At 37.0% G+C, this 21,302-nt stretch overlaps 1 protein-coding gene across 5 annotated transcripts in view; it reads right to left on the reverse strand.

Moving 5' to 3' along the window:
- NAALADL2 (N-acetylated alpha-linked acidic dipeptidase like 2) overlaps positions 1-21,302 on the reverse strand; it is a 1,131,941-nt gene that overhangs the window by 1,105,180 nt on the left and 5,459 nt on the right. The window lies entirely within an intron of this gene.

The following is a 21,302-nucleotide window of genomic DNA, read 5'->3' on the forward strand; positions in this document are numbered from 1 at the left end:
AGATACAGAGCAGCCAGGATATATAAATATTTTCATTAATTATTCCCAGCTTATCTATAAAATAAATATTTACTTTCAGCATAAAGTGGTACTAATAAATTTTAAACACATTTAATGTTAAAGTGTTATAAAGAAAAGCAACTATGCTTAAAGTAATTCTATAATAAGGAATTACAGAACTAAAATCTAAATATCTCTATTACCTAAAATTTCATGGTAAAAAAAAAATCTTAATTTTAAATGTATTTTTGTACTCTTTATTTCTATTGTTTTTGTTTTCGTTTCAGTCCAATTCTCCCTTGAATATGAGTGTCTGTATGTGTGTGTATTCAATTTTAAAAATTGTACTCCTCTATCTCTGAATAAATTTTCAAAAAATAATTCCTATTCACAGCATATAGGTGAAAATTCCAATTTTATGCCTTCCTTCTTCAAAGTGCTACATCTTCTGTTCATTGACGTTGTTTCTCTTGTCCAGTAATGGTGATGGTTACCCAGTTTTGAATTCTTAATATCTGGTGCTAAATATGTTTGATATTGTAGGTGTATTACCACACAGATTATGCACAGAAAATACTATGCTGTCATGTGTTAATATATTTATATACAAAAAATAGATTTCCCTTTGGCCAATTTTTTCATTAATGAATACATAAATGTCACTGGGGCACTTCATTTACTTAATGGACTTTATTAACTTGATTAAAATCCACCAATAGGGTGAACCCTTTAGTTTCATACAACAACAAATCTCTTACACTTTTTTCTTTGGATCCTTACTGAGTTTTGGCAAGCATGATAATACCTTCAACAATATGTGATTTTTATGTATAAAAAAGGTGCTTTTCACATTCTCCATAGTTTACTATGATATTTTCCTATTTGAAGTACCATTAAAAACTACTAAATATTTGAATGCAAGCAGTTTATTGTTATTTTTATTAGCCATAATAATTACCGTGTATGGAATGTATATCTTGAGCAAGGGGCTTACATATTAAGTCACCAAATCCTTGCCATAACCCTACGAGATAACATATTATAACATTAGTTTACAAATGAGGAAAATGAAGCCCAAGAAAGATTAAGTAACCTGATCACTGCCTCACAGCCCATAAGCCAATGGCAGAGACAGAATTACAACCCCAGTCTTTTCAGGTCCCAAAGCCTCAAATTCTTTCCAAACAATGCTTCCAAACAAAGCCCTAAATGCTTTCCAAGCAATTTTCCAAGCAATTTTCACTGTCCACAGGGATGAATAAAGTCCCTAAAACTGATAATGGACAGAGATCCTTATATAAATAATAGGTGCTGAAAAAAATCTCTAAAGATTTATGAGCCCATTTTGAAGACAGTATAAATTATGTGACTTGAGATAAAATCCATAAAGATGACTAGATTCAATGATTGATATATGCTTCATTATCATTATTTACAAGTAAGATATACTACAACCTAATGTATAAATTTCATCCAATTCATTTATTTAATCAAAAATAGGAAGGTGTTATTTTATTATAAAGAGAACCATTTTTTATATCCTATTTAATTTTTCCTGCCTAGTACACGCTTATAGTAACAATTTGAATCTCATCTTGTAAACTAAATCCAAAAATTATATTTATTTTACTACATTTGGTCTTAGATGCATTTTATATATCATTTTATTTATTCATGAATTAAGAAAGAATAATGCTTCACTCAAGGACCTAACATTTAAGTTATCATAAATATCATTTTTTAAGAGCTATACAAGGGTTACGCAAAAGTGTAAACTAGTAATATTTCTTAGAAGTATACATTTTGGAAGGTCACAAATTCTAATCCAAACTCAAAACCCTGACGTGTGAGGTTGGTCCTGAAATCTTCGTTCTCTTTTCAGTCCTACATGTTCCAGTTTAATCCAAAGTTGGCAACCAAGAAAAAATATAGATTTTAGAAATAATATCTCTATGATACAGTTTTTTCATATTTATTCATTGGTTCATTGATTCATTTATTCATTTTTTTGATATACTCGCTTTACCACCAAAAAATGATTTATGATTCCAGATTCCTCATGTTAATAGGCTTGCATGCAATCAGGTTGCTAAAATTAAGAAGTATTTACTGAGATTGAATATTAAATTTGTCTCAGCCTCCTAGTAGCCAACAGAAAAAGGAAAAGACAATGATATCTACTCCTATGTAGTGATTTATATCTCTTCAGCTTGTCATGATAATTGAAACTATTTTTCAGATTGCTGTAACTGTTTAAACATTACAACATTTTTCAGAGTTATTGGTGATTGTATATAAAATATACATGCGGACGATATTTAATGATATATAGGTAATGTCTAAAAGTTACCAGGAGAAGCAGTCAACATTAATGCAAAAATGCTACCACACATGTGTTGGTAATAGAAATTTTCTAATTTAACAGTGATGGATAAATTCACTTCTATTTGTTCCAGAATCATATTTGACTCCAGTCCAGTCAGTGCCCCTGGACTAAATTATTATGCTTTGTGTTTACAACCACATAAATATTCTGTACCTGAGTGAAAGTAAGCAAACAATACCTGCTCGTTAGATTTTAGCCTTTGTGATGTATTTACTGTGTAGTAAACACCATACCAGGGGTTTAGGGGAAAAAATGCAGAGAATCAGAAGGTAGTTTCTGCCAAAGAGTTGATAAGTTATTGGAGAGATAAGAATACTTGTTTCACCTTGTACATTCCTAATAGGAATATAATATGGTGCAGCTGATGTGGAAAACAGTATGGAAGTTTCTCAAAAAATTAAATGTACAAAAGCAATGAAAGCAAAAATAAACAAGTGGGACTACATCAAAACTAAAAAGCTTCTGCACAGTGAAAGAAACCATCAACAAAATGAAAAGGCAATCTATTGAATGGGAGAAAATGTTTGCCAATCCTATATCTGATAGGGGGTTAATATCCAAAATACATAAAGAACTCAAACAACTCAACAGCAAAATAAACAAACAATCTGATTAAAAAGTGGGCAGAGACTCAAAATAGACATTTTTCCAGAGAAGACATACAGATAGCCAACAGGCACATGTAAAGGTACTCAACATCACTAATTATCAGGGAAATGCAAATAAAACCACAATGAGATATCAATTCACACCTGTTAGAATGGCTATTATCAAAAAGACAAGAAATAAAAAGTGTTGGCAGGGATGCGGAGAAAAGGAAACCCTCGTACACTGTTGGTGGGAATGTAAACTGGTGCAGCCATTACAGAAAACAGTATAGAGGTTCCTCAAAAAATTAAAAATAGAACTACCATACGATCCAGCTATTCCACTTCTGCATATTTATCTGAAGAATATGAAACCACTAATTCAAAAAGATATATGCACCCCTATATTCATTGCAGTGTTATTTACAGTAGCCAAGATATGTAAATAACCTAAGTGTCCATTGATGGATGAATGGATAAATAAGATGTGGTATATATGTGTGTGTGTATATATATATACACACATGCCCCACAATGGAGTAATACTCAGTCATGAAAAAGAAGGAAATCTTGCCATTTGTGACAACATGGATGGACCTAGAGGATATCATTCTAAGTGAAATAAGTCAGACAGAGAAAAACAAATATCATATGATTTCACTTATATGCATAATCTAAAAAAAGAAAGCAAATGAACAAACAAAACAAAAATGATCTCATAGATAGACAGAACAGATTGGTGGTTTGCCAGAGGAGGAGACAAAATGAGTGAAGGGAGTCAATTCTATAGTGACAGATGGTACTAGACTTAGTGTGATGATCACTTTGTAGTATATAGAAATATCAAATTATAATATTGTACAACTAAAACATATAATATTCTATACCAATTTTACCTGAATAAAAAATTTTAGAAACAAATTAAATATAGAATTACCATATGATCCAACAATTCCACTTCCGGGTATAAACCCAAAAGAATTGAAAGCAGGGGCTCAAACAGATATTTGTATGCCCACATTCACAGCAGCATTATTCACGATAGCCAAAAGCTACAAACAACCCAAATGTCCATCATTGGATAAACAAAATGTGGTATATAGAGACAATGGACTATTATTCAGCCCTAAAAAGTAATGAAATATTGACACATGCTACAACATAGATGAAATTTGAAGGCAATATGCTAAGTGAAATAAGCCAGACACAAAAGGACAAATCTTGTGTGATTACACTTATATGAGGCACCTACAGAAAATTCATCAAGACAGAAAATAGAATGGTAGCTGCCAGGAGATGGGGGAGGAAGGAAGAAGGAGTTATTATTTAATGAGTATAGAATTTCAGTTTTGGGAAATGAAAATGTTCTGGAAAAGAATGGTGGTAACAGTTGCACAACAATGTGAGTGTATTTAATGCCACTGAACTGCATACCTAAAAATGGTTAAAATGGCAAATTGATGTCAAATATATTTTACTACAATTAAAAAAATAAAAAAATAAAAATAACACTTGGTTTGCTCTTCTAATTTATATTCCTTTCTTGCTTATATTAATTTTCATTCATTATTCACTAGCTTTGAAAGTATCACTTAGTTTTTAATGTGTTCTTTTGGCCAAACCAGAAAGCAAAATGAAAGGGGAAGATCTATCATCTATTTTCTATTATATTTACATTTCATGTATACTACCCATGACATTATATAGCAGTGGTTCTCAAATCTGACCTTATTTAAAAAGCACAGTGTCCAAGGCCACACCACAACTACAGAATCAGAACTTTTGAAGGGTCTTGCTCAATAATATTTTTTAAACTTCCCCGTAATCGTGATTATAGACCTCATTGGGAAGCACTTGAATATTTTATTTAGTGTGTGGTCTCAGCTGAATGCTGATAGATAAACTGATTTTTCAGGGCTGTTGAAATACCACATTCTAATTCTCTCATTAAGAAATAAACACATTTAGGAATAGGGAAAGCTTCTAAGATTCCTTTCCATACTGAGTAATATAACATGAAAGCTTGCATTGTCTTTCATCCGCTATCTAGACTCTTGTGGTTAGCAAAAAGAAGTAATATATTCATTCTACACCTAAGGCCTTTATAAGAACAGCATGGTTCCAGAAAGTCTAATAATCTCCATTGATCCATAAAATTTGATGGCAATATCATTATGAATCCATGCAAAACTGTAATTCCCTATAATATATGCATGAATTATATATTCCAGTCACGATATAAAGGTTGAAATTCTCTTAGTCAGGGTGATATTGGAAAATGCACCTATTTAACGTATGATGGCCTTGCCAGAAAATATGTTTAAATCGACCCAAGATCTTCTAATATACATGTGAAAAAAAATCTTATATTAAAAAAATTATCTTTAAAAGTTCTAGAGTACATTAGAAAATGGTCTTTCTAAGGGGAAAATATTGCCTCTTTGTAAGGTGAAAATGTTACCAATTACTTGGGCATAGACCCTAAAGTTTCTTCTCCTCCAAACCCATTTTACACATAACCATCAAATAAATTTTCTTAACACACAACTCTGAGCAAGTCATTCTTGTAACGAAAACAACATGAACAGAAAGTGCCCATTCTTCAGGACCTTTACCAGTTAAAACAAAGCCCAAACTCCTTAGTCTAGCACTTAAGTTCACTAAAATATGACTCCAAATATTTTAGGGACTGCCACGACCACACCGTATTTTAATTGTTTATTACAACAAATTACAAGACACCAAGAGACTGAGCTGGGTTCCACTCTCCACGTATTCCTTCCTTAAGTGAGACTCAGTAATGCCCAGATTTTCCCTGCACTCTTCCTGCCTGCTGCCCGATGCTGGGGTTCTTTACCTGTGTGAACTTGGCCCCAGAGCTGGAGCTGCTCTCTCTGCAATCAGCGAATGACCTTTATAATCCACCCTCTGAGAGCCTGGCAGGGCGTGAGAGCAGCCATTCCCATCCTTCCATTACTTTCCTGATGGCAGAGAAAGTAATCCCATCATGGCATCCAGTCACAACTCTTATCTCAGGTCTCCTGTCATCTCTTTTAGAAATGTAATTTGTAAATATAATTTTTAAAGCAAGCATAAATATAATTTTTAAACCAAGAAGTACTTTCAATAGAGAATTTATAGATGACATTTGTTCTACGACCTTTCAGAAAAGGCACAAATATTTTAGCAAACCTTGCTTAAAAACAAGAGATAATAGTCATAGTTTTAAAAATCCTATCTGCATCCCATAAGAGAGAAAAATCATTATATAGAGAGTCTCGGGCCCCATTTGGGGGATATTCCTGAGGTCTCCTATAGTATCAAGAAACCTTTGCAAAGTTTTTCATACTATTCCTCTGGAGCTCCAGTCATTGTGGACTAGCATATGTTTCGTAAACAGACTTATACCTTCCCAGCTGCATACTTGTACTCATTCCACATCTTCTACCTGGACATCCTTCAATGCTCTCTCTACCTAGTGAATCGCCCCTCCTTTGAAGGACCTCCTTGGTCTCTCCTCCTTTGTGGTACTTTCCTTAGCCCTTCCTACTGGAATTGAGCTCCCCACCTTTGAATTTTCATTGCATTTTATTTACGCCCCTTTTGAGCCACTTAAACATATTCTTCCTTGCACCAAATAAGTCTGAATACAGATTGAATATCCTTTGTCAGATTATAAACTCACTGAAAGCAGAAATCCTGTATCATTTATCTTTGTTTAACCCATACCAATATCTCATCAATAATTTTTAGCCAATAAATGAATGATATTAGAAAATGATTTACCCTAAGAAACTAATCTTATTAAGATCATTTTAAGTGGAACACTTTGGTTAAAAACAAAACAAAATTGTTTTATAAACTAATACGGTGGTAACTGCAAATTTAATACATTTTCATAAACTGAGCTAAAGGGAAGTTTCTGCTGTCTGTAACAGAATAAAAGAAATATAAAATCTTTTCAACCCCTGTTATGTTTTCTTTCCATGTATTCTTTATTAGGTATTCTGCTTGCTTTAACTGCTTTTAGGTTCAAGGTCTACAATCATTAGCCCTCCTGTGACTTTACCGTTGTAACTAAACAGCAATATAATATTGTAACCCTTAGATACCAAGCACTTGAAATTGGCTTCTTCTTTTGATTACGCACACTCCATAACACTATCTCTAAAAGCAGTGCACAAAAAGGAAAAAAAATCATTGTATAGTAAATTTCTAATATTCCAAAGTCAACATTTTGTGGTCATTCTGTTTCCCCTTCTTCAAACCACTTCAGTTTCTATGATTACCTTAATTACTTCTTTGCTTACTTGTGTATTGTCTCTCTTCAACAATATCCACCCAGCCATCCCATTGACATTAGAATATAATTTCTATGAAAGCCCGGGATCTATCTGCTCCCTGAGCTGAAAACTATGTCTGGCATTATAAGAATCACTGCATAAATCTTGAATGAGTGGATACTATAATTAATTAACACTTTCCTTTCTGAGTTCTATATTTTCAAGTCACACAATATAAATATTTCTTATTGAAACATGCAATCCAGACAATAAGCAATCTGACAATGGTTCTTAACCCAGGGAAGAGGAGGAGGAAACACAAGGAGCTTGCAGTATATACTGCAGGTGATCCTGACTTAGGGAGTCCAGATTGTGGGCTGGATGTGGTACGTGTCAGCACACAATTTTTAATGGCTCCTCCTAAGGTGATTTTTTTCAGAATTCAAACCCTGAGCCCGAGCTCTAAACAGTTGAATGTCTTCCCCTGTACACTGAATTACCCCGGGCCTTTAGTCTCCCACTAGCAGCAAGCAATGCCAGGCCCCATAACTGCCTTTCTTATACCTCGGGCCCATATGCAAAGTCCAGCACATACCAACTCAAAGGCCTGCCTGGGATCAGGAAAGCTAAAGGCAAGAAATCCTCTAAGGGCCAGACACCCTAGCTAGGTTGACTCTTTCCAGGTCCTCCTGGGGGTCTAGGTCCTGAATGGAGCCTGGGACAAGCCCTGCTGGCTTAGCTGGGCCAGCTGGCCCCCACTGTCAAGGCTAAGCAGGGAGGGGAAAGCAGAAGCCCATCCTACATGGCTCCTCTGGGTGGAGGCGGACCACCCCATCCTTCTTCCTACATACTGATCAGGCCATTATAAAGATGATCTGGGGAATTTGCATGTTTAGAGATATCATAGACAGCAGGGGACTAGCTCCCCAGACACATTCTGCCTGTACTCCCTGGGATCACACAGTCTTCGAGAGTTGGAGACTCCTTGAACCCCTCCTCTGAAGCAGTGCTAAAGAGGAACCAATTTTCCCTTTTCTGATTGGGCATCATGTAGGGCACATTTGTCTACATGAAAGGTAGTTAAAGGCAGGGACTAAGAATAGGAGTTGGGGAGCCAAGCTGCTGCTCAGGTGATTCCGATGGGCACCCATGCCTGAGAAGAGCGTCAGGGCTTTTGACACTTCTAGACTAAATCAGATTGTATACCAACCTCTCTTCCCCCTGACACATTTTTAGAGTTACAAGTAACAAGCCAACCTTGAGAAGAGGTTACAAGAGGACAGTCTCAAAGGTAATGGGAGAAGTTAAGCAGATAGACTTCAGGACTTGTAAAGAGCTGCCTAACATAAGGTCAAGATGAAAAAGAAATGATGCAAATTTTCCAATTAATAAAGAACTTGCTCAAGTATTTTTACATAGATGATGGTAGTTGTCAAATCATTCTGATATTTAGATTCCAATGGATACAATTAACGACAATATTAACATGAAAGTACATCCTTCGCAAAAATAAAACATGATGAAAAGTTTAGATGTGAATCTTAAAATATGAAAGAAGGTAAATAATTTTTCAAAATTCTTTTAAGGAAACCCTGTGCATCCCTGGGTCCTAGGTTGATTTCCCTTTTTACAGCATGATATGGAAGGTTGCATTAAATGAAAGAACTCAATAATGTATGAACTCATTATATATGTGAACAAAGTTAAAAAAAAATTGACATTATCTAGAAATAGTGTATACTGTGATGCCACACAACCTTAATTAAGCTAACCATAAAATAAGAGACAAAGGTTTTTAACTAGCTACAGAGATCGTCAAAAATTCCAAAGTTGATGGAACAACAAAAGACCCTGAATAGTCAAAGCAATCCAGAGTAAAGAGAACAAAGCTTGAGGCATCACACTCCTTGACTTCAAAGTATACTACAAAGCTGTAGCAATCGAAACAGCATGGTACTGGCAGAAAAAGAGACACATAGATCAAAGGAACAGAATTAAGAGACCAGAAATAAACCCACGCATCTATGGACAGCTAATTTTCGACAAAGGAACCAGGAACATACAATGGAGAAAAGAAAGTCTCTTCAATAAATGGTGTTGAGAAAACTGGTTAGCCACACGCAAAAAAAATGAAAGTAGACCACTATCTTAAATCATACACAATAATTAACTCAAAATGAGTTAAAGACTTGAACGTAAGACCTGAATTCAAAAAACTCCTAGAAGAAAACATAGGTAGTGTGCTCTTTGACATCGGTGTTAGCAGTATCTTTTTGAATATCATATGTCCTCAGGTAAGGGAAACAAAATAAAAAATAAACAAATGGGACTACATCAAACTAAAAAGCTTCTGCACAGCAAAGGAAACCATTAAGAAAATGAAGAGACAATCTAACAATTGGGAGAAGATATTTGCAAATCACATACCTGATAAGGGGTTAATATCCAAAATATATAAAGGACTCATACAACTAAACAAAAAAACAACCTGACTAAAAATTGGGTAGAGGATCTGAACAGACATTTTTCCAAAGTAGACATACAGATGGACAAGAGGCATACAGATGAAAAGATGTTCAACATTACTAATTATTAGGGAAATGCAAATCAAAACTGCAATGACATATCACCTCACACCTGTTAGAATGGTTATTATCGAAAGGACAAGAAATAACAAGTGTTGGTAAGGATGTGGAGAAAAGGAAACCCTCATACACTGTTGGTGCGAATGTAAACCGGTGCAGCCACTATGAAAAACAGTATGGAAGTTCCTCAAAAAAATCAAAATAAAACTACCATATAATCCAGCTATTCCACTTCGGAGTCTGTATCTGAAGAATACGAAACCACTAATTCAAAAAGACATACGTACCCCTATGTTCATTGCAGCATTATTTACAACAGCCAAGATATGGAAAAACCTAAGTGGCCATTGATCGATGAATGGATAAAGACAATGGAATACTACTCATCAGTAGAAAAAGGAAATCTTGCCATGTGTGACAATATGGATAGACCTACAGGGTATTGTGCTAAGCAAAGTAAGTTAGACAGAGAAAGTCAAATACCATAAGATTTTAATCATATGTGGAAGATAAAACAACAACAACAACAAACAGACACACAGACACAGAGAATAGATTGGTGGTTATCAGACAGGAAGAGGGGAGGGGAGAAGGCAAATAAAAGGGCACATTTATACAGTGACAGATGGCAACTAGGCTTTGGGTGGTGAACACGATGTAGTCTACACAAAAGTCAAAATATAATGATGTACACCTCAAATTTATATAATATTATAAACCAATGTTACCTCAATAAAAATTAATTAAATTTAAAAAATTCCAAAATTGATTAAGCTAAAGGTGTTAGATGAGAGAAGGACTATTAGAAACAGGTACAGGGCTCTTTATCAGGAGAGGGACAAGAAAAGGTAAAAAGAGCAATCGTTAAGTCTACAAAAATTAGAGCAGTCTGGGGCCACTAAAAGAAAGAGCAAATAATTCTATCTATCAAAATAGTCCAGGAAGACATGATTATCAGAGCAGAGGGCAAAAACAGATATTTGATCATTACAGCAACTCCAAAAACTCCAAAAGAAGCAAAACGCACAAAAGGGGAAAAATATGTTTGCTTAATGAAGCAAAAATATAATGAAATATATTTTGATCACGAATGAATAAATTAGAGTGTCCTTCCCTAAACATTTATTGGAAAATTCATTCATGTGGAACAATTCCTTCACCAATATTTCTGAATACTATGTAATATATGCAAAAGCATATTTTTATAGTTACCTTTATTAGTTTGTAATTTGACATACAGTCTCCTTAATTGATTATGCTCATACTATTAACATAATATTATCAGTTTTTTTAAAAAGCCTGATCTTCCTTTTGTAATTTCTCCTAGTGCTATTGTTATATTTCAGTTCATGTCGTTTTCTGTGTGGAAATGTTCTTTACCCTGTTTCTTTACCCTTGACTCATATTTCCAGCCTCGGCTCAGATGTATCACTCTGCTTAGCCTTCTCTGACAAGTCCAGCCAGAGTTAGGGCCCTTTGTCCCACAGCTCCCTATATATAATTCTATTCTATTAATAATGCTGCACTATATTGTAAAATTGCTCCTCACTAAATTCTGTTTCTTAAAAACAGAAAAAACATTTCTTATTCTTTTTATTATTTCCATGGCCTACCAAAGAGCCTGATATGAACTAGACACTCCGTAATTACCTACTGCATGAAGGCCATGCAGAAAAGCCCTAAAATCTCGCCATTGTGATTAAAATAATGCAATAAGCTTATATCGTGCATTTTAATAAGCAAAACCACAGCAAATGTTTTTATTTAGATTTCATCTACATGGCAATAAAAGACAGCCTGTTTGAAGGAGTGAAATTTAATCATCACCCTGTTACTATGATTTTATTTGAAAACATGATTATTAATGTGTTTTACTGGTACGTATTTCTTAAGTTTAAATTAAAAAATATGAGTACCTCAAATGTTTAGTAATTTAAGAATAGACAACCCATTTTGATTGTTTCTGACAGACTACTCACAAAAGAATCACCAAAATCAAACATTCACGTGCTCAAAAGGTTACTGTTATTTGGAAATGTACAGAAGACAATTTGTAACAAGGCTATATTATTTATAAACATGATTTGAAAAAATAAAAATAGCATTAGCAGAGGAAATCAAGTGATAATCAGCTTTACTAAATCCTGAAATAAATATATATATGTATGTACATATGTACATGTGTACATTTCTATAAATCAATACTGAGATCAGAGTGAATATATAGGTTTGTATTTCTAACATAGCATTATATTTGAACATTTCCTCTGCCACAAACTAATCTCATAAAATATTCTTAAAAGTTGTGTAATGTCAAATATATGGATATGCTGTAATTTATTTAACTGTTCTCCTAGACTCGAATACTCTTCACAAGTATATTCTTTTTTTTGTTTTTTTGTTTTGCTGAGGAAGATTGGCCATGAGCTAACATCTGTTGCCAATCTTCCTCTTTTTGCTTGAGGAAGATTCCCCCTACGCTAACATCTCTGCCAATCTTCCTCTATTTTGCATGTGGGTAGCTGTCACAGCATGGTTGACAAGTGGTTTAGGTCCACACCTGGGAACTAACCCAAGCTGCTGAAGTGGTTTTGAAGTAAGTATGACAAACTGAACCACTAGGCCACAAAGCCAGCGCCCTTTTGTTGCATTTTTTAGTTAAACACTCAAAAAAGAAAAAGATAAAATCAGCTATAAAGATCAGTTTTTTTTAAATATATAAAAACAAAATGCCTCAACATGAAAAAAATGACATTTGCATTTCAATGTTTTGCAGGCTGGTTTTTAGTCATGGTATGTATATTATGGACAGCAAAAGAAATGACTTGAAATTTTGGCCATTAAATCACAGAAGGGGGGGCCGGCCCGGTGGCGCAAGCGGTTAAGTGCGCGCGCTCTGCTGCGGCGGCCCGGGGTTCGCTGGTTCGGATCCCGGGCGCGCACCGACGCACTGCTTGGCAAGCCATGCTGTGGCGGCGTCCCATATAAAGTGGAGGAAGATGGGCACAGATGTTAGCCCAGGGCCGTCTTCCTCAGCAAAAAAAGAGGAGGATTGGCGGATGTTAGCACAGGGCTGATCTCCTCACAAAAAAAAAAAAAAAAAAAAATCACAGAAGGGAATGGCAATAGAATTCTCAGGATATTATCTAGATCATTCTATCTATGAATATTCACTCATGAGGAGAGAAGTCAAGATGGCGTCATATGCAGACTCTGAACTCACCTCCTCCCACGGAAGCAGCCAATTTACAACTACTCATGGAAAAATTACCCCTGAGAGAGAACTGAAAACTGGACAAGAGGAACTCCTGCAACAAAGGACAATCCTAATTGAGGTGGAAGAGGCAGAAACTCCCTTCTGGAGAGAAAAAACGCCGCCTTCATAAGCTGCCAGCTTCACGGCTGCCCAGGAGCAGCCCAAGGGTACACAGCCTCCCTGGAGGAGCGGGGCCCTGAGTCGGGGAGCGGCCCCACTGTAGTCATTTTGTGGGCCCAGCACAATCGAGACAAGTGGCATAATATCTGACTTTGCCTGCTACTAAAACATTGGGGATTACCCCCAGAAAAGCTGGTTCACAACGAAATTAAAACCAGCTCTTAAAGGGCCCACATGCAAACTCAACCGTTTCAGAAAACAACCTAAAATCACAAGAAAGAAAGGTGCACAGTGCTTTGGTGAAAAGAGACTCACCTAATAGGCTCTGAGTGCATCGCAGGGAGAGGTGAGACCTCTCCAGGGACTGGGACATTGGCAAAGGCCATTGTTGTGGCCTGGTGTGGGCATGCTGACACAGACGCCATTGGAGTTCTCCCTGGGGCCTGCTAGCCCAGGGTCTGTCCCACCCACTAGAGCACCAATTTAATCCAGCTCAACCAGGGCAGGCAGCCCACCCTAGAGACTGGCCTCACCCAACAACAAGCCCTCAGGCAATTTGTGGGCCTGCATAGATTCGTGACTGGATTCTCTGCAGCCTGGCAACTGAGCCGACTTCAGTGGGGTAGGGCATGCACAAGCAGGGGGTGGAGAGTGTGGGGCAATGGTGAAGTGTGTGAGGCTCCCGCCGTGGGGAGTCTGGGTCCACTTCAGGAGGTCAGGGTGTGCACACGGGGCAGGACTCTGTTGACTGGGTGTGTGGACCTGTGGGCGGCAGGGCTTGTGAGCTGCAGAAGATTGTGCTTCTCAAAGACCAACAAAGGGGGTTTGCCCCACCTTCCAAAGCCTGAAACAATTGGGTCCTCCCGTGCCTGAGGCCAGCCCCACTCAGCTGCAATCCTCAGAGAGCTGACAAGAGACCTGAAGGCTGGAGGCTTATAGCATTTGTAAGCCCCTGAGCCCAACAACCTGCCACGCTGGGGGCCTACTCACTTAAAACAAATACTGAAACACAAATATGGTATTAGAATTTGCAGCCAACTGTGCTGGGGCTCCCCACACCTGATAAAGAGACTGAAGGGCCCACAACAACTACAAGCAGCTGAGCATTAGAACAGTTGGTCAGGAGCATAACTCAGCCTCCCTGGGCACCTACAGGGACAGCAAACACGCCACAACAGAAGGACACACATAGCCCACATAAGGGTCACCCCTGGAACATTGAGAACTGAGGGAAGCACACTGCAGGCCTCCTAAAGCATCACTTATAAAAGGTCACCTATCCAAGAGCAGGAGACGTAGCTGACCTACCTAATACATAGACACAAGCACAGGGAAAGAGGCAAAATGAGGAGGTAAAGGAATACATTCCAAGTAAGGGAACAGGACAAAACCCCAGAAAAGGAACTAAGTGAAACAGAAATGAGCAACCTACCCGACAGAGAGTTCAAACTAAGAGTGTTAAGGATGCTCACTGATCTGGGGAGAAGAGTAGATGAACTCAGTGAGAATGTCAACAAAGAAATGGAAGATATAAAAAAGAACCAATCAGAAATGAAGAATACAATACTGGAAATGAAAAATTCACTAGAGGGACTCAAAAGCAGAGTAGAGGACACAGAAGAATGGATCCGTGAGCTGGATGAAAGACTAGAAGAAATTACCCAAGCTGAAGAGGTAAAAGAGAAAAGAAGTAAAAAGAGTGAGGACAGTCTAAAGGACCTCTGGGACAACATCAAGTGCACTAACATCCATGTTATAGGTGTCCCGGAAGGAGAAGAGCGAGACAAAGGGGCAGAGAATCTATTTCAAGAAATAATAGATGAAAAATTCCCTAACCTAAGGAAGGAAACAGACATCCAGGTACAGTAATCACAGAGAGCCCCCAAACAAGATAAACCCAAAGAGGCCCACACCAAGACACATCATAATCAAAATGTCCAGAATTAAAGATAAAGAGAGAATCATAAAAGCTGCAAGAGAAAGACAAGTTACATACAAAGGAAACCCCATAAGGCTATCAGCTGACTTCTCAGCAGAAACCTTACAGGCTAGAAGAGAGTGGCACGATAGATTTAAAGTGCTAAAAGGAAAAAACTTACAGCCAAGAATACTCTACCCAGCAAGGCTATCATTCAGAATGGAAGGAGAGATCAAAATTTTCCCAGACAAGCAAAAATTAAAGGAGTTTGTCATCAATAAACCGGTGCTACAAGAAATGTTAAAGGGACTGATTTAAGGGGAAAAGAGAAGATCACAAATAGGAAAAATTATCTAGTTCCATGATAAGAGGGTAATGGATACAAATGCACAAAAAAGAGGTTAGATATGATATCAAAAACATAAAAGGAGGGAGGAGGGGAGTTAAAGAGTAGAGCTTTCAGACAGAAGTCACACTAAAGAGACCATTAATTCTGTATAGAAGGAGAAAGGAACAGAGAAGGACTACTAAAACACTAAGAAAAAAAAAATTTTTAAAATGGCAGTAAGTACATACTTATCAATAGCTACTTTAAGTGTCAATGGAATAAATGCTCCCATTAAGAGGCATAGGGTGGCTGACTGGATAAAACAACAAGACCCATATATATGCTGCATACAAGAGACACACTCTAGACCTAAAGACACTCACATACTGAAAGTGAAGTGATGGAAAAAGATACTCCACGGAAATGGCATTGAAAAGAAAGCTGGGGTAGCAATACTCACATCAGACAAAATAGACTTTAAAACAAAAATTGTAAAAAGAGACAAAGAAGGGCATTACATAATGATCAAGGGAACAATCCAACAAGAGGATATAACACTTGTAAATATCTAAGCAGCCAATGTAGGAGCACCTAAATATATAAAGCAATTATTAAAAGAAATAAAAAGAGATATAGACAGTAACACAATAATAGTAGGGGACTTTAACATTCCACTTACACCAATGCATAGATCATCCAAACAGAAGATCAATAAGGAAACATTGGCCTTAAATGACACATTAGAACAGATGGACCTAGTAGATATATACAGAGCATTCCATCCAAAAACTGAAGAATATACATTCTTTTCAAATGCACATGGAACAATCTCCAGGAGTGATCACATAATAGGCCACAAAACAAGTCTACATAAATTTAAGAAGATTGAAATAATACCAAGCATCTTTTCTGACCACAACGGTATGAAACTAGAAATCAACTATAGGAAGAAAATCAGAAAAACCACAAATACGTGGAGATTAAACAAAATTCTACTGAACAACGACTGGGTCAAGGAAAAAATCAAAGGAGAAATCAAAAAATACCTGGAGACAAATGAAAATGAAAATACGACTTGCCAGAGTTTTGGGGATACAGCAAAAGCAGTTCTAAGAGGGAAGTTTATAGCAATACAGGCCTATCTCAACAAACAAGAAAAATCTAAAATACAACAATTTAACAATGCACCTAAAGGAACTGGACAAAGAAGAACAACCAAAGCCCAAAATCAGTAGAAGAAGAGAAATAATAAAATTCAGAGCAGAAATAAATGAAATAGAGACTAAAAAAACTATAGAAAAAATTAATAAAACCAAGAGCTGGTTCTTTGAAAAGATAAACAAAATTGACAAACCTTTAACTAGACTCACCAAGAAAAAAAGAGAGAAGGCTCGAATAAGTAAAACCAGAAATGAAAGAGGAGAAATTACAACAGACACCTCAGAAATACAAAAGATTATAAGAGAATACCATGAAAAGCTATATGCCAACAAAGTTGACAATCTGGAAGAAATGGATAAATTCTTAGAATCATACACCCTTCCAAAACTGGATTAAGAAGAAACAGAGAATTTGAATAGACCAATCACCAGTAAGGAAACAGAAACAGTAATCAAAAACCTCCCCCAAAATAAAAGTCCAGGACCAGACGGATTCCCTGGTGAATTCTCCCACACATTCAAACAAGACTTACTACCTATCCTTCTCACACTCTTCCAAAAAATTGAGGAGGGGGGCAGCTCCCTAACTCATTCTACGAAGCCGACATTACCCTGATACCAAAACCAGACAAGGACAACACAAAAAAGAAAATTACAGGCCAATATCACTGATGAACATCGATGCAAAAATCCTCAACAAAATACGAGCAAATCACATACAACAATACATTAAAAAGATTATACACCATGATCAAGTGGGATTTCTTCCAGGTATGCAGGGATGGTTCAACATTTGCAAATCAATCAACATAATACAACACATTAATAAAATGAATAAAAATCACATGATCATCTCTGTAGCTGCAGAGAAAGCATTTGACAAGATATAGCATCCATTTATGATAAAAACCGTGAATAAATGGGTATAGAGTGATGTCAGCATCATGGCAGAGTGAGCTTTCCTGTAACCTCATCCCCCGATAAGATACAACGAAAGGAACAGTCACAGACCAACAACGGATTCCTAGACAGTGAAAAGCAAGATCAGAAAGAGCCACACTGCCACACATTTGAGAGTGGAACATGCTAGGCCCCTGGAGGAAGTGGGGAGATGTAAGTAGAACTCCTCTCCCTGCCCATCAGATCAGCAATCCTGGTCTGCGTGGATCCCAGAGAGTGGGGAGGTGCGGCCCCCTTCAGGGAAACCGTAGCTCTTCAGGCTTTCTCAGCCACTGGGAAACTCCCACACAGAGGACTCAGAACTGCTACGGGGTACTATCAACATCTGAGCACCCCAGAGAGCAGATAACGAGGGGTGAATGAGAAGCCCCCCACGGCAGGGACCCAGCTGGCAAAAGAGAGAGCCCCCCACCCCCCCCCAAACCGGACCCTGCAGCTCAGTTGACCAGACCAGACCAAGCAACCTTTGGATCGCAGTGAACAGCCACGGCAGAGCACAGGGGGCTCAGATTACACAGCCCTTTACCCCAACACAGTGGCGGCGGGTGGAAATTGCAACCAGATATTTCCAGGATGAGGAAAAACAAAGCCAACACAGGAACCACAATGCAAAGATACATGAAATCATCAGACCAGAAGGACAATGATAAGCACCCAGAAAGCAACCCTGAAGACACAGAAATCCATAACCTCAATGACAGAGATTTCAAAATAGCTATCATAAAAACACTCAACAAAATACGAGACAACACAGACAAACAATTCAGTGAGATTAGGAGTTTCTTCATAAAAGAGATTGAAATCATAAAGAAAAACCAATCAATGCTGATGGAGAGGAAGAACACAATGGAGGAGATAAAGGAGAACCTGGAATCTTTAAAGAACAGTGCTGACAATATGGAGGAAAGAATTAGCATTATACAGGATAGGAATACAGATATGCTTCAGATGGAAGAGGAGAGAGAACTAAGACTAAAAAGAAATAAAGAAAGTCTCCGAGAAATTTCTGACTCTATTAGGAAACGTAACATAAGAATTTTAGGTATTCCTGAGGGAGAAGAGAGGGAAAGAGGAACAGAGAGCCTATTCCAGGAAATAATAGCTGAGAAATTCCCAAATCCGGGGAAGGAGCAGGAAATACCAGTAAGCGAAGCCAACAGATGACCTAAATAAGTCAACAGGCAAAGGCCCACTCCATGACACCTAGTGGTAAGGCTGGCCAAAGTCAATGACAAAGAAACAATATTAAGGGCAGCTAGACAAAAACAAAAAATAATGTACAAACGAACTCCCATCAGGCTCTCAGCGGATTTCTCAACAGAAACTTTACAGGCTAGGAGAAACTGGATGATATATTCAAAATACTGAAAGACAAAAACTTTCTGCCAAGAATACTCTATCCAACAAAAATATTCTTCAAATATGATGGAGAAATAGTAACTTTCCCAGAGAAAGAAAAGCTAAGGGAGTTTATGGCCACGAGACCCCCACTACAAGAAATACTCAAGAAGGCCCTCAGGCCTGAAGAAAAGAAGAGAAAGGGAATACAAAGCTTGGACCAAGGAGGAAAATAGGTAGACAAACTCAGAAAAATAGTAGATCTTTACTGGAATAGGTTAGCAACCACTTAAATGCCAAAATCAAAGATCAAAGGAAGGAATTCACCAAAAATAAATTTAACCTCATCACTGTAAACACACACCCACAACACAAGATAGAATAAGATATAACAAGAAGACTTAGAAGGGCAAGAGGAAAGTGATTGACTTGACTTAGTATAAGGAAAGAGGAGGCCATCATTTAATGGATTATCTCATACACAAGATTTTTGACACAAATCTCAAGGTAACCACTAAAAAAATAATCAAAACAAAATCACATATGATAAACAAAGAGAAAACTAGAAGAGTCATAAGACAGAACAACCAAACTGAATTGGCAGTCCAAAACAAATGGGACAAGAAACAAAGGAAATGCAAAAGAACCAGAAAGTAGGTGACAAAACAACAACATTAAGCTCTCATATATCAATAATTACCCTAAATGTAAATGGATTGAACTCTCCAATCAAAAGATACAGAGTGGCAGGATGGATTAAAAAGCAAGACCCAACAATATGCTGCCTCCAGGAAACACATCTCAGCTCTAAAGACAAGCACAGGCTCAGAATGAAAGGACGGAAGACAATACTCCAATCTAATGGCAAACAAAAGAAAGCAGGTGTTGCCATGCTCATATCAGACAGAGTGGACTTCAAGATAAAACAGGTTAAGAGAGACAAAGAAGGGAAATATATTATGATAAAAGGGACACTCCACCAAGAAGACATATTGCTTATAAATATATATGCACCCAACATAGGAGCACCAAAGTTCATAAAGCCAACTATTAACAAACCTAAAAGGAGACATTAACAACAACACAATAATAGTAGGGGATCTTAATACCCCACTTACATCAATGGATAGATCATCCAGACAAAAAGTCAATAAAGAAATAGTAGACTTAAATGAAAAACTGGACGAGATGGACCTAGTAGACATATACAGAGCACTCCATCCAAAAACAGCTGACTACACATTCTTCTCAAGTGCGCATGGAACATTCTCAAGGATAGACCATATGTTGGGAAACAAAGCAAGCCTCAATAAATTTAAGAAGATTGAAATCATAACAAGCATCTTTTCAGACCATAATGCTAGGAAATTGGAAATGAACCACGAAAAAAAAAACTGGGAAAGTGACAAAAATGTGGAGATTAAACAACATGTTACTGAACAACCAATGGATCATTGAGGAAATTAAAGGAGAAATCAAAAACTATCTGGAAACAAACGAAAATGAAAATATGCAATAACAAACCATATGGGATGTAGCAAAAGCGGTCCTGAGAGGGAAACTCATAGCAATACAAGCCCACCTTAACAAACAAGAAAAAGCCCAAATAAGCAACCTTAAATTACACCTAACAGAACTAGAAAAAGAAGAACAAACAAAGCCCAAAGTCAGCAGAAGGAGAGAAATAATAAAAATCAGAGCAGAAATAAATGAAATTGAGACCAAAAAAACAGTAGAAAGGATTAATGAAACAAAGAGTTGGTTCTTTGAGAAGATAAACAAAATCGACAAACCCTTAGCCAGGCTTACCAAGAAAAAAAGACAAAAGGCTCAAGTAAATAAAATTGGAAATGAAAGAGGAGAAATTATAACGGATACCACGGAAATACAGAGGATTATAAGAAAATACTATGAGAAATTATATGCCAACAAATTGGATAACCTAGAAGAAATGGGTAAATTCTTAGACTCATACACATCCCAAAACTGAAACAAGAAGAAATGGAGAATCTAAATAGACCAATCACAAGTAAAGAAATTGACATAGTAATCAAAAACCTCCCAGGTTTTTGGGAGTCCAGGACTCCCAAAAGTCCAGGACCAGATGGCTTCTCCGGTGAATTTTACCAAACATTCAAAGAAGATTTAATACCCATCCTTCTCAAACTATTCCAAAAAATAGAGGAAGATGGAACACTTCCCATATCATTCTACGAGACCAACATCACCCTGATACCAAAGCTAGACAAAGACAATACAAAGAAAGAAAATTACAGGCCAATATCGCTGATGAACATAGATGCAAAAATCCTCAACAAAATTTTGGCAAACTGAATACAGAAATACATTAAAAAGATCATACACCATGATCAAGTGGGATT

This window comes from Ceratotherium simum, chromosome 15 (assembly GCF_057802395.1).
Source record: "Ceratotherium simum simum isolate JZ-2026a chromosome 15, ASM5780239v1, whole genome shotgun sequence".
Taxonomy (NCBI): Eukaryota; Metazoa; Chordata; class Mammalia; order Perissodactyla; family Rhinocerotidae; genus Ceratotherium; species Ceratotherium simum.